The sequence below is a fragment of the Ptychodera flava genome, chromosome 11 (assembly GCF_041260155.1).
Source record: "Ptychodera flava strain L36383 chromosome 11, AS_Pfla_20210202, whole genome shotgun sequence".
NCBI lineage: Eukaryota > Metazoa > Hemichordata > Enteropneusta > Ptychoderidae > Ptychodera > Ptychodera flava.
The window spans coordinates 40,047,638-40,061,226 of record NC_091938.1 but is presented as its reverse complement, the minus strand read 5'-3'; the positions used below and the strand labels follow the sequence as shown (position 1 = coordinate 40,061,226).

At 36.8% G+C, this 13,589-nt stretch overlaps 1 long non-coding RNA gene across 1 annotated transcript in view; it reads left to right on the top strand.

Moving 5' to 3' along the window:
• LOC139144260 (uncharacterized) overlaps nt 1-7,572 on the top strand; it is a 32,929-nt gene extending 25,357 nt beyond the window's left edge. The window contains exon 8 of the long non-coding RNA XR_011554795.1: nt 6,550-7,572. This is a non-coding gene — a long non-coding RNA (uncharacterized lncRNA). The remainder of the gene's footprint in view (nt 1-6,549) is intronic.
• Nucleotides 7,573-13,589: the final 6,017 nt, after the last annotated feature.

The following is a 13,589-nucleotide window of genomic DNA, read 5'->3' as shown; positions in this document are numbered from 1 at the left end:
TCAAAACGTCTTTCACGTGGGTAGGCCCTACTACTGACTTTGCAGCACTATATTTATTACACTGTTGACAAAATCTCAACAACAATTAATTGTGGGTTCATCGTAATTGGTATTGCATGCATTAGTGAATTTTCAAAAATGACATTCATAATTGCATATATTTTTCAACTTGGGTAGCAAGAAAACCGACGACTCTGAGTGACTGGCATTGGGCGTTCGTTCGTGTGCAAACATCGCGTGCAAGTTACAGACGATGGGCGGTACGTTGGGAGTAGGCAATAATAGCGATAAACAAAACGGCCAGTTTAGCCTACCCGGGATATTGTAATACATACGTCATCCACCCTCTGATGTGATTTTCCTCTAATTAACGCCAAATAAATAAATATATTTGTAAAAATACATTATTACGTCGCGACGCCGACTTCATTGACGTCGACAAATCGACGTCAGCATTTATACTACGACTGATGCCTGGAACTTATCTACCGAACTGAGTGTAGCTAGGTACGTTTGGAATGTGATGAGAGTTGGTTTTGAGTGATGTTTTTTTTTTGTTGTTCAGGAGCGCGAACGAACGAATTGAATATAGAAGTATCGAGCATCGATATCTTGTATGGCTTCTGCAAGTTCCGCGATGACAAACAGGAATATTGACCCCACAGTGACCTGACTATACCATTATTCAATAGGCGGGGCCGTATTCTCAACAATACACACCAATAATAGTGTGGTTCCGATAATGTGCTTTTTCAAAACTTGAAGTTGAATGCGAGGTCAGAAAAATGTTAGTCTTTAAAATAATTATTGTTGAGTAGAGGTCATTTTCAAATAGACTGTACAACATGAGGTACACACGGGTGCCACAAAAACACCCGCCAACTCATAAAATCCTTCATATTATTCATTGTACACTGTGATTAACATAATGTGGTGATCAGATTATTTCGAGGTCATAAGCTGACTCGCAAGCCACGCAGGTTTTATGTCTGTGAAATCATTGCACTTTCGAATTCGAGAAAGTAAAAAAGATTTACAACGGCGGTAGGTTCAAGTGAATTACAACCAATCGAGGTCTCTTCCTTGATGTTCGGACATTGCAACCTTTTCTTTGGTTCTTCTTTAACAGCTTAATGTTACAATCGACGTCTGCAAAAAAGTCTACCATCGTGGCGTACAATAAGTCAGAGAGTGTCGCGTCGTCTCCAGTCTTAACCCGTACGTATAGACGTACTCGTCCGAAAGTCAAAGCCTAAAAGTATTCCTCCGCACTGCACTGAACCCGCTCCTCACGACCAAAAAATAATCATACGAAGTTCACACCCGCTCCTACTTCCGAGTTTCGAATATACACAGAAAATGTGTCTAAGCGTTCGTTTGTCGTAAAATCCTTTCACATAAACAAAAATCTTTCATCCATGGAATACAACATAGTCCTAGGCGTATTCAAAAAAAATTAGGTCAAAGGCATACGTCACTCGTAATATGAAAGTACGAGCCAGTACTTCTGCTCGTACAATGTCAGTTTCGAGACAATTACATACCTCTGGATTGTCTTTGTCTAGAGACTAAGCAAACCACAGGGAACTTAGTAATCTTGTTGTTGTTGTTGTTGTTGTTGTTGTTGTTGATTGTGGTGATGATGATGATGATGATGACGATAATAAAAAATATTAAAAACAATGTCTCATTCCTTGCTGTTGTTTGTCGATGTTGTAGATAATTGTAAAAGAAAACTGTAATCGTGACCAAAAAACGACGTAGGTCGCCCAACGTCACTCCCGTCCTATTATAATAATAGGACGGGAGTGACGTTGGGCGACCTACGTCGTTTTTTGATCACGATTACAGTTTTCTTTTACAATTATCTACAACATCGACAAACAACAGCAAGGAATGAGACATTGTTTTTTAATATTTTTTATTATCGTCATCATCATCATCATCACCACAATCAACAACAACAACAACAACAACAACAACAACAACAAGATTACTAAGTTCCCTGTGAGCAAACTGGAAGTTGACCACACAATGCATTTCGCATTCCCATTTCTTCCAGTGATTGCCATTTTGAGTGTTTTTTCAAAAAGGAACAAAGTATAAAACTTCTCGACCAGTATTTCCCATTTGTATAAATCATGAAATAGCATTAGGCAAACAGACAGACACTGGTAGATGGATAGATACCGGTAGATAGATGATAGATAGATAGATAGATAGATAGATTCTCTGAGTTGACAGCGCTGTGTATCGAAGATAAGACAGAGAAGATACATGTAGATGGACAAAGAGACGAAGAGAAACAGGAGCAAAGAAACTATCACTGTATCATATATTGTTTGCCGGGTTTGTTCAGTGAAGTTTAAAATTGAAGGGGTACACCAACAGAACTAAAATACCAACATACATGTGGCAATTTATGGAAATTCAAACTTTATGGTCATTAGTTTGGCCATGAAATGATGTGATTATAATGTGACATATATCCCTTTGAAAAAAATTTCAGCAATGATCACAAAACTGTTTCAGCTGAGTCCTTCTGAGCATGTGTGCAATAAGCTAGAATGGGGATATTTGCATTGATCGCCTTTCAATAACAACTGGCGGTGGGAGATATCCTTGTTTTCGTGAAAATACTCTTCCTTCAGTCACCGTCATTCTCACTGTGTTTCAGCTTAGGCAGGACCTTTCAAAAATTATGTGGTCACCCCTGGTAAATTGCGGTTTGTAAGTGATCTTAACAAAGGAACGTAGTCCTTGCTTCTAGCGTACTTATTCTAGCATAAACATAATATTTATCTAATTTGAATAGAAAAGGCTAACAACATGACAGAAAGCTCTGCAGAAGCATGTGAATCACTAACAGAAGAGTGAAATAATTTCAACATGTTTTCATGCTTCACTAATCCATGAATGTCCATCAAATTTTGTTACAACTAATTTGGCTAAATTTTTATCACATTATTTAGGCAAAAATTGGTCTAACCTTTGGCCAAGGGAGATAGGCAGACCATGTGATCCACTGCCATCCATGGGATTCAAAATTATGCTGGAGTGACCATTGTTTATGACCAATTTAGTAATGCTGCAGTGATGAGTGTTCATCTTATACTTTGCGCACTTTGGTGCTGCAAATAATGAGTTCAAAGCCTTACAAATTTAAGTCAATTAAAGTCTGAATCAAAAATCTTTATCTACGGCTGACACTGAACTATTCATTCCATTCAAGGCCTTGCCCCCCCCCCCCCATCATCACCAGCATAAAAAATCTGCATCACTCAGAGACTTTCAATTCATTTTTTTATATTTATTAATTCAGAAATAACTGTATACCTACACTTGGACTATATACAAATTGTTTTGAATTGGTTCTTTACTGCTTGATATAAATGTTTTGCTGGAAGTGTTTGAAGACTGTGAGACACAATCACACTTATCACCTGTGTTGTTTGCTGAATTAGCAACGTCAAGAATGATACAAATTTTCATGACGGTTTTCTTCAGATGAAAGTCCTTGTTTAATTCAAAATGATGATACAATTGTGATATGGATGCAAGGCACTAGAATACACAGACAATATGGCCTCTCTCTTTCTCGTTGAAGTAGACAGCTATGGTATCTTAGTATGGGCCAGAAGTAGGAGTTATACTTGTAAAATAGGAATTTTAGTAGAGGTCAAAACAGCAAGCTATAGTAGTTGTCAATTGAAAGAAGTCTCATGTAGAACTGGCTTTGACCAATTTCACTTTGGTGTCAGATGTTGGCACAACAAAGCGTCTTTTCAGTTCTGTTGTTCCGATGTCGCATTGCAATTGCCAGGTGGTGTTAGACTTTGAAAATACCTATAACTTTCACAAAACCACAGTCCCCGTGGAGGGACCATTGCAAAACTAATATTCAGTCAAACTTCACAAGGGGAGGTAGTCGCTGTTTCCACACACTGCCTTGCATGCCAATTCTGTTGAAGTAGTGTGATTTTGGTATTATTGGTGTCAGTGTGATTCACACCTCTGAACTCACTTAGCATATTAACTAACGTCAAAATTTCAGGATTGCATACATGACAAATTAGCATCAGCAAATTTGTAATGTTTACACATTGATATTTTAAAAAATTCATATGAGTGAACGTGTATGTTTTCAAAATCTAAGGCTTGTTTTTCAAATGTATGTTTGTGTATAATGATGTTACTTTTGATGAAAAGTGAATAACCTAGAAATTTCATATTCAGGTGCTACATAGATATTCAATTCATCATTGTGTTTATCAAAAATAATAGTATAATAATACTATCTAGGCAGCTAGCTAACTTGTTTTAAATGACAGTAATTATACAGGCTGCCAGCTGCTAGCATATAGCTCACTTGTTTTAACCCCTTGACTACCTGGAACACCGGATATATCTGGTGCCATATTGAATTACCATATACCTTTAGTGCCGGAAATATCCGGCACAGTTAAATAGGTGTATTTGCTTTGTTTTTGTCCCTAAAAAATCCCAGAATTTCGGCATCGGCACGCAGCGTGACTAATCTATGTATTCCAACCTGGCCTGAATGTGATTGTGCCCCCGTACGTCCGAATGCGGCCAAAATCTGGAGGCAAATGTCGCGACCCATGACCTCGACCCTGAAAGATCAGGCTGATCACAAAAGCGTCGCGCTGATTGTTTACAGTTTTCAAAATCTTAAACAGGTACATCTATAAATTAAGTAAAGGGTAGTTATTATTACATATACGTAAAGACAATGCCATGAAAATTGCAACAGTTACTGTATTCAAATTTGCGTCATTTTATGGATTCAAAACACGTCCTGATGCTTCAAATATTCTTCCCCAGCATATTCTTCGCCAACTCTGGTCACATGATGAGTCATGTGTGACCAGTCATGTGACCTGGAAACGCAAAACTTATGTATGAGAAAGTGGGAAATTTCATGCTGATTTCAGAAAATATATGGTTTATAGGTACTTACTTAATTTTTACTCTAAGCAGTGTTGATGCAATGACCACACCCCAGATTTTATCAATATTTACATAAGGGGCCTGGTATATAGGAATACATTGGCCGTGGTAGTCAAGGGGTTAAATGACAGTATAGCTGAACAGGCTGTCAGCTCACTTGTTTTAAATGACAGTATAGCTGAACAGGCTGTCAGCTCACTTGTTTTAAATGACAGTATAGCTGAACAGGCTGTCAGCTCACTTGTTTTAAATGACAGTATAGCTAAACAGGCTGCCAGCTCACTTGTTTTAAATGACAGTATAGCTAAACAGGCTGCCAGCTCACTTGTTTTAAATGACAGTATAGCTGAACAGGCTGCCAGCTCACTTGTTTTAAATGACAGTATAGCTAAACAGGCTGCCAGCTCACTTGTTTTAATGACAGTATAGCTAAACAGGCTGTCAGCTCACTTGTTTTAAATGACAGTATAGCTAAACAGGCTGCCAGCTCACTTGTTTTAAATGACAGTATAGCTAAACAGGCTGTCAGCTCACTTGTTTTAAATGACAGTATAGCTGAACAGGCTGTCAGCTCACTTGTTTTAAATGACAGTATAGCTGAACAGGCTGTCAGCTCACTTGTTTTAAATGACAGTATAGCTAACAGGCTGTCAGCTCTCGATGACTTGTTTTAAATGACAGTATAGCTAAACAGGCTGTCAGCTCACTTGTTTTAAATGACAGTATAGCTAAACAGGCTGTCAGCTCACTTGTTTTAAATGACAGTATAGCTAAACAGGCTGTCAGCTCACTTGTTTTAAATGACAGTATAGCTAAACAGGCTGTCAGCTCACTTGTTTTAAATGAAAGTATAGCTAAACAGGCTGCCAGCTCACTTGTTTTAAATGACAGTATAGCTAAACAGGCTGTCAGCTTACTTGTTTAAATGACAGTATAGCTGAACAGGCTGTCAGCTCACTTGTTTTAAATGACAGTATAGCTAAACAGGCTGTCAGCTCACTTGTTTTAAATGACAGTATAGCTAAACAGGCTGTCAGCTCACTTGTTTTAAATGACAGTATAGCTAAACAGGCTGTCAGCTCACTTGTTTTAAATGACAGTATAGCTAAACAGGCTGTCAGCTCACTTGTTTTAAATGAAAGTATAGCTAAACAGGCTGCCAGCTCACTTGTTTTAAATGACAGTATAGTTAAACAGGCTGTCAGCTCACTTGTTTTAAATGACAGTATAGCTAAACAGGCTGTCAGCTCACGTGTTTTAAAAGACACTGTTCAAGTATTTTTGATCATGGAACATTCTTGGTTTGTCAAAAAGCCAAAAATATTGAAAGTTGTCATGGGAAAGACTAATAATGTGTTTTCTGTGTTAGTATGTGGTTTATTTGACTGTCAGTGTTGCCACTAACAACATTTATGCACTCTAAGTGTCAATCTGGAAATAACATTGCATTAACTTTGTAGCAGTACAAGAAATATGTTAAATTGTCATTTATTGCGAAGATTGACTTTAGTGGTGCACTGGTTTCAGTGTAACTGGCATTCTTAAAATTTATTTTTACTTCTGTAATTTCTTAACCAGGTACAAGTGACAATAAGTCAGTTGGAGATGTACAAAGATCCATCAACACCAGACGGAAGTTGCAACAGCTGTAAAGCATTCAAATGTCTGCAAAGAGGAAAAATTTGTAACCCCAGTATCCATCCAAAAGTCCGAAGGGATAAAAAGTGAAAACCTGTAGAGCAACTGGTGTTAGGTATCTCATTATACTTCAAAAATTCAAATAAATTTGAGGATTGAGCAGATAATAAAGACTGTATAGTAATTTTAAGAATTCACTTGAAACCCTACACCTATTGTCAGACTTTAAAAAGACAAAGACTCTCATTGTTGGCACTTTGTATCATGAAATAATTTTTCTTGTCTTTTCTTTTTCTTAATTATTGCTATGAAAATACAACTGTTTGTATTTTTTTCTCAGAAGTTTATTTGTGTTATTTATTTTTGTTTGACTTCAGTTAATTGTTTAAGGAGTTTCAACACAATTTGTACATCAATTTGATTTCAAAGTCTTTTTTTAAGTCTCATGATTTGTTCAGATACCTTTCGTGCATGTTGTGAATATTTTCGATGTGCACTCATCAGTGTTTGTACAACCATTAAAGGCTTCCCAGTTGTCATGATTCATATGTATTAAATATCTGCATATCAAACTTTCTATCCAGTAAAATTTTATTATTAACGTTTAAATTTGAGCATATTGAAAATTCAGTACTGTATGTTAAAAAATGGTGTTTGATTACTTAGTGAGATAAAACATTGAATATTGATCATTAAAAATAACTAGAAACTCAGTAATGTTATTTTTATGTCTCATGATCTGACACATTTCAATGTTAAAAAGGGATTTGTCAACCTTTTACCCCCAATAAAATGCAAGAGTTTACCTGAAGCATTGTATGTTTAATCAAAGATTCAATTGTGACAGAAACTATAAGAGCAAGACCCTCTTCAAAGCATGGTCTTGTTGAGTGTAAATGTATTGTTCAAGAATAATCATCACATATGGGGCATTTCTGTAATAAAAACTTCATAACACACATGAAAGTACAGTGTTTTGGTTTTTGTATGTTATTCAGAGCTATTGTGGGATTTTATCCGACTATCCTTGAATTTGCGGTAATTGATGAAAAATAATCACGACGAAGCAAAAATAACTAAATAGTGGTCCTCGAATTCTATGAAACTCAAAAAGTCTGGTATAGTGAAAACGGAAAATACATGCATGGTCGAGGGGCATCAGCAGTTTTAAATCCCGCTTCTGGTAGAGGGCGCTAGACAGCCACCTGTCGATCGCAGGCTATCCATGATACTGGAAATTCAAATGCTTGAGAAATGACGTGAAGTTGAAAGTCCTGCATGTTGGCCAAAGGTGAACTATAAGAACCCTACCCTCACAAGAAATTACAAAACTGTTTAATTCAGTTGCTGAAATTCAACAAGAATAGCAAACAACTCTGTGAGCGATTTATGGGAAGCTTGCCCGGGATCTGTGCACATGAAGCCTGGTCAAACACTTTACAGTCGTGGGATCGGAGTGTTGTACTGGGGCCAAGACGAAACCCTACAACACTTAAATATGTCAGGGAAGTTTGGCGAAAATGTGTTCTTATTTAAGTAGAAATTATAATGTTAACACTAAGCCAGATACCAAAATATTAGCAATGAAAATAATTGAATTAATGATATGAGTGTATCAATTCCTGTGTGAAATACAAGATTTTGAATGTACAAAATTCAGTTATTCGTGTCTGTCTTTCATTACATAATGTCACAAATATAAAATTCTAACTTAATCACGGTAAACTTGCCGACATCGATTATCTTAGAATTGTTGATGCGACTCTGAGATTATTTTCCTTCCAACATCAGGCCTGCATTTAATTTATTTACTTCCTTCCGTGTTATTCCCGATTTCAATATAGCTGACCATTCTGAAAAGATTACTTCTTCTTCTTCTTCATGTCAAAACACCTATCGTTTGGCTTGTCAGCTTTCTATACACGAGTGTCCACTGTTATCATCTACATGTTTGCATTCCAGTCCGAACCCTTATTCACTTGTCAACAACAAGGATGTAGTTTAAACATGTACATGCCGAGTTGACGAACACTGCATATCTCAACATGCTTTGAAAGGAATAGAATAATCTTTAGTTGACATTCAACACAAAAAAATGAAAATATCACCAAAAAGTTGCAGCTACTGAAAGGACTATTTGAGAACATATACCTCAAACTTTGTAGTACTACTTATTTTGGCAAATATCAGTATAACATTCTATGATAGAAAAAAAATTCCGCCACACCTATAAGTTTCTCCTCTTTCATCACCTAATCGTGGTGCCCAACACGATTGCTTTACCCAAGGTCAAGAACAAATAACCGTTAGTACATGGTCTCGCATACAAGACCTCGAACCTGCGTCTGTGCTTTATTTACGCCACTAGCAATGGAGCAGCGCGCTGCTAGCAACAACAGGGTGCTGCGGCATGCAGCTCGCAGCTGGTCGCTTGTGCCTCGACCAAGTAAGGCGCAGACAAGTACCATACATTTAGATCTAGGGTACCACGATGCAGAAAATCAATTTGTGGTAGCCTACTATGTATGTTAGAGGTCGGTAGAGGATACCATAATGACAAACTCCATCGTGCGAAAAAAAATAAAATTTATGGTGAACGTGCAATATTTAACTTAACCACCGTTGACTGATTTCAGTTGATATTAAAACGTTTACTTTGAAACAAATTCTAAACGACATTTACCATTCCATTGCAGGCTTTGAGTTATGTAAGTACAAATAAATGACATGAGTATCATATTTCTTATCATCGATATTCATAATTATAATTGATTCAAACAATCAATTTTTACACATTTGTTATGACTAGTATGTGTTTTGCCCTTGGATGGCAGGAACTAAGTGACTGTTGTATACTTAACGAGATCATTTTGCAAGCTCAGAGTTTGGCAAACAGTTTGTACGATCGTTTTGTAGAAAAAGATAAGACCTTGTCACCAACAGAAAGGTATACTTCTTGAGTAATTACTCAAAATATGAAGTTTTGAAATCAGTCACTGCTGATGAAGTATTAAAATAGTCTTGGACCTCTTCTCACTTACAATATCGGCTACGCTCCCATCGAAGTAGGTTTTCGGAGGAAGCCTAGCCATACAGTTACTGAGGAGAGGTCCTAGATTTGTGAAGATGCATGTTGAAAATTGTTATGGAAACATTGATGGAGTGATCCCATTCAAACCCGGTTGCTCGAAGGATGTATTGAATACGTTCTATCATCACCGGTATGATAACGCAGGAGGGACGCAGGGTCGTCCCTAAGTCCCCATCAATCACAACCAGGTTTGAATGGAATCACTCCATCAATGTACGTATATACGTAGTATTTATGGTACATATACGTAGTACATCCTACTGCCATAGACAGAAGACGCGAGACTTATGTAATATTACAGGTCACCATTTTCTGCCCATTGGGGAATTGCAATGCAAGCTAGAGGTCGTCGGGATACATAAACAGAGTAGTGGTAAAAACCCGTTTATTTCATACTTGTGGAAGTTACACGCTCTTTTTACTAAATTAACAAAACGCAGTTTTGGTCATAATTAGCTAGCTGTGCTATTATGGTTTCAAAGTTAAAAGAAAAGGCCCCTCAGACACTGTGCATATCAGATTTGGCTACAACTTATAAAAACAGCTCTCTATGGCTTCTCAGAAGATGTAATTGGATAGCTGGCAAGTATTGTTACTATTTATTGCATTTCTAGGCCTCCGGCCCCTCTACAAGGAAGTTACAGTACATAACGAAATTGGTTGGCAAAATTTAAATAAACAAACAAAAATCATACGAATTGCTGTCTTAACTGAAAACCTTCAAACCAAGGTTTGAAGTATTTTAAAACTGCATTACATCTGGTAAATTATCTATAGCATGACTAAATGCCCTTTTACATTCATTTGAAGTGATCGTTTCTATAAATCTGTCTCTGCAACTTTCCGACCATCGAACCATATAACATAAATTACTGAGTAAAGTTTCGTCTTTTGTCCTTAAAAGACGATAAAATTTACATAAGTTTGGCTGAACAAAAAATTCTTGAGGAATGTATTTACTGCGTAACTCAGCGTAAACAGGACATTCAAGCAAGAAGTGAAATTCATCTTCAACCCTATTCATTCTGCCAACTTTACAAAATCTACTCTTACATTTGGTGCCATCTCGTCTACCTCAGCTTCTATGCTTAGAGGAAGGCACGAACAACGAAAACGTGAAAAGGTTTGAAGTATTTTAAAACTGCATTTCATCAATAAATATCTCTCTGGCTCCAAGGCACTTTTAAAATACACATATGTGCACGTTTTTGGCTTTTTTGAAGGAATTTCCCACCACTGTTGTTTGACCGTTTGAAGTAACATTATTGCGTTTCATAAATGATTTTAAAATACACCACATGTTTGATGACTCTTCTTGAAAAGCATGAGAAAGTTTGTCTTTGATGGTATTCTGGTAATTCGACTCCTTAATTCTACATGTTTCTTTGAAATCTTTTTTTGCTGATAAAAACTCGGAGAGAGAAGAATCTGTACTTGTTTTCCTAAATTCTTTCAACTTTTGTACATACATCGTTTCTTAAATTTATAAGTAGAGTCAAACCAATGTTGTTGCTTTGACGGATTTCTCACATGACCAGTATGGCATTTCATTGATTCCCCTGCTCGCTGTAAAACATCTGTAAATTTACTAACAGCTTCATTTACATCTGGTAAATTATCTATAGCATGACTAAATGCCCTTTTACATTCATTTGAAGTGATCGTTTCTATAAATCTGTCTCTGCAACTTTCCGACCATCGAAAACGAGCAAGTTTTATAAATATTGTTAGCACCTTCATGTGAAATACAATTCTTATTTCTGTTGACATAAGTTCAGAGAAACTGACATGTTAAAATAAGGTGGTACAATTCAGTACGGGGTAAAATTGCAAAGTCATTCACTATATCAAACAACTCAAACAACAAGATAACAAAATCTACAACACTGGAACCAGAAGGCGTTAGACAAAATTTCCATCTCTGTCCCCAGCTGTCCTACCATTCAAAATATGCATGTCGTTTTTTTTACACAATTCAACAAGGATTCTACCAGCAGGTGTGATCGTCTTGTCTTTTGACTGACGTGGCAAGCAGAAAGAATCTGAGACATAATCAATATTCTCTAAAGATTGTACATGTGCCAATGAGTCGTCAATGATGTAATCGTCAAGTGTACCCACTTGGCAACCCATCAAAGTTTTTGATTTACTGCTATTCTCCATTCGACATTAATGACTGACATCCATTTATTAAACCCCACGGACACCGTCCGGGGGGACTTATAGGTTTGGTCATGTCCGTGCGTGCGTGCGTGCGTGCGTGCGTGCGTCCGTCCGTCCGTCCGTCCGTTCACACACATATCTCAGAGATGCAAGAAGCGATTTCATTCAAACTTGGTACAAGGATTACTTCATATGTCATACAGATGCACGTCGATTTGTTTTGGGATACGATCCAATATGGCCGCCAGGCGGCCATTTTGTAACGATTTTTTCATGTACAGAGCCATAACTCAGACATGTTTCAACCAATTTTATTCAAAGTTGGTACAAGGACATTGACTAATGTCATAGATATGCACGTCAATTTGTTTTGTGATACAATCCAATATGGCCGCCAGGCGGCCATTTTATTACGATTTTTTCATGTACAGAGCCACAACTCAGACATGTTTCAACCGATTTTATTCAAAGTTGGTACAAGGACATTGACCATTTCATAGATATGCACGTCGATTTGTTTTGTGATACAATCCAATATGGCCGCTAGGCGGCCATTTTATTACAATTTTTTCATATACAGAGGCATAACTCAGGCATATCTCAACCGATTTTATTCAAAGTTGGTACAAGGACATTGACCAATGTCATACATATGTAGGTCGATTTTTTATGTGATACAATCCAATATGACTGCCAGGCGGCCATTTTATTAAAATGTTTTCATGTACAGAGCCATAACTCAGACATATTTCCACCAGTATCATTCAAAGTTGACATTGACCTATTTCATACATATGCTCGTCAATTTGTTTCTCGCATGTAGCAGTAACATGTCAATTATTGAAGTTTCGTAAGTAGGCTGATATGTCAAGAAATATGTACTGCATCAAATTCATGAAACTTTATACAGATGTTAACCAATGTTAAGCTCACATTGCTTTAACATTAAAAAAGACATTTATCAGTGTAATTTTAATTAATTTTTAATTGCATAAGTAATGAACTTTCCTAATTAGGGTTATATAGCCACAAATTAATACAACGTCAAATGTGATGAAACTTGATACAGATGTTGATCTCATAGTGTTGTAAATACTGCATCAAATTTTATGAAATATGGTACCAGTGATAATCTGTTAAGTGTTAGAATTGCATGCAAAAATGTTTTGCAACATCCTGTTGATTAATTCCTAGTTGACTCATTTTATGAACTTTAGGATGGTGGCCTACTGGTACATTGGTTTTATGTTTTCATCACCATGGAACTCACTCTTGGCCATTGAGCGCCATCTGTATCAAAGTATTTTTATCACAGACCTAATTAATGAAGAGGACTCTATCCTCTCTCAGGACATGTAATCAAAGTACCCATTATTAACAAGTGGGGACTGTGTCATCAACGATGACATCCATTTATTTACAACCGTTCTGGACATCAGATTATTCAAACTTTAAAATTTAAACTTTGAAATTCTTATCTTACAGGGTTGAGCACAAAGCATTTACAAACATACTACGTGTCAATCATAAGACCCGTGGTCGAGTATGCATGTCCTTTATGGCATAATGGCCTCACATCAGACCAAACCACTCTTCCTGAATCAGTTCAAAAGAGAGCATTCCGAATCATATATCCAGGGAAGTCATACCAAGAATATATTACAACTAAATGCAACACATTGCATCAGAGAAGAGAGAATTTATGTCATTCTTTCTGTCATAAAAT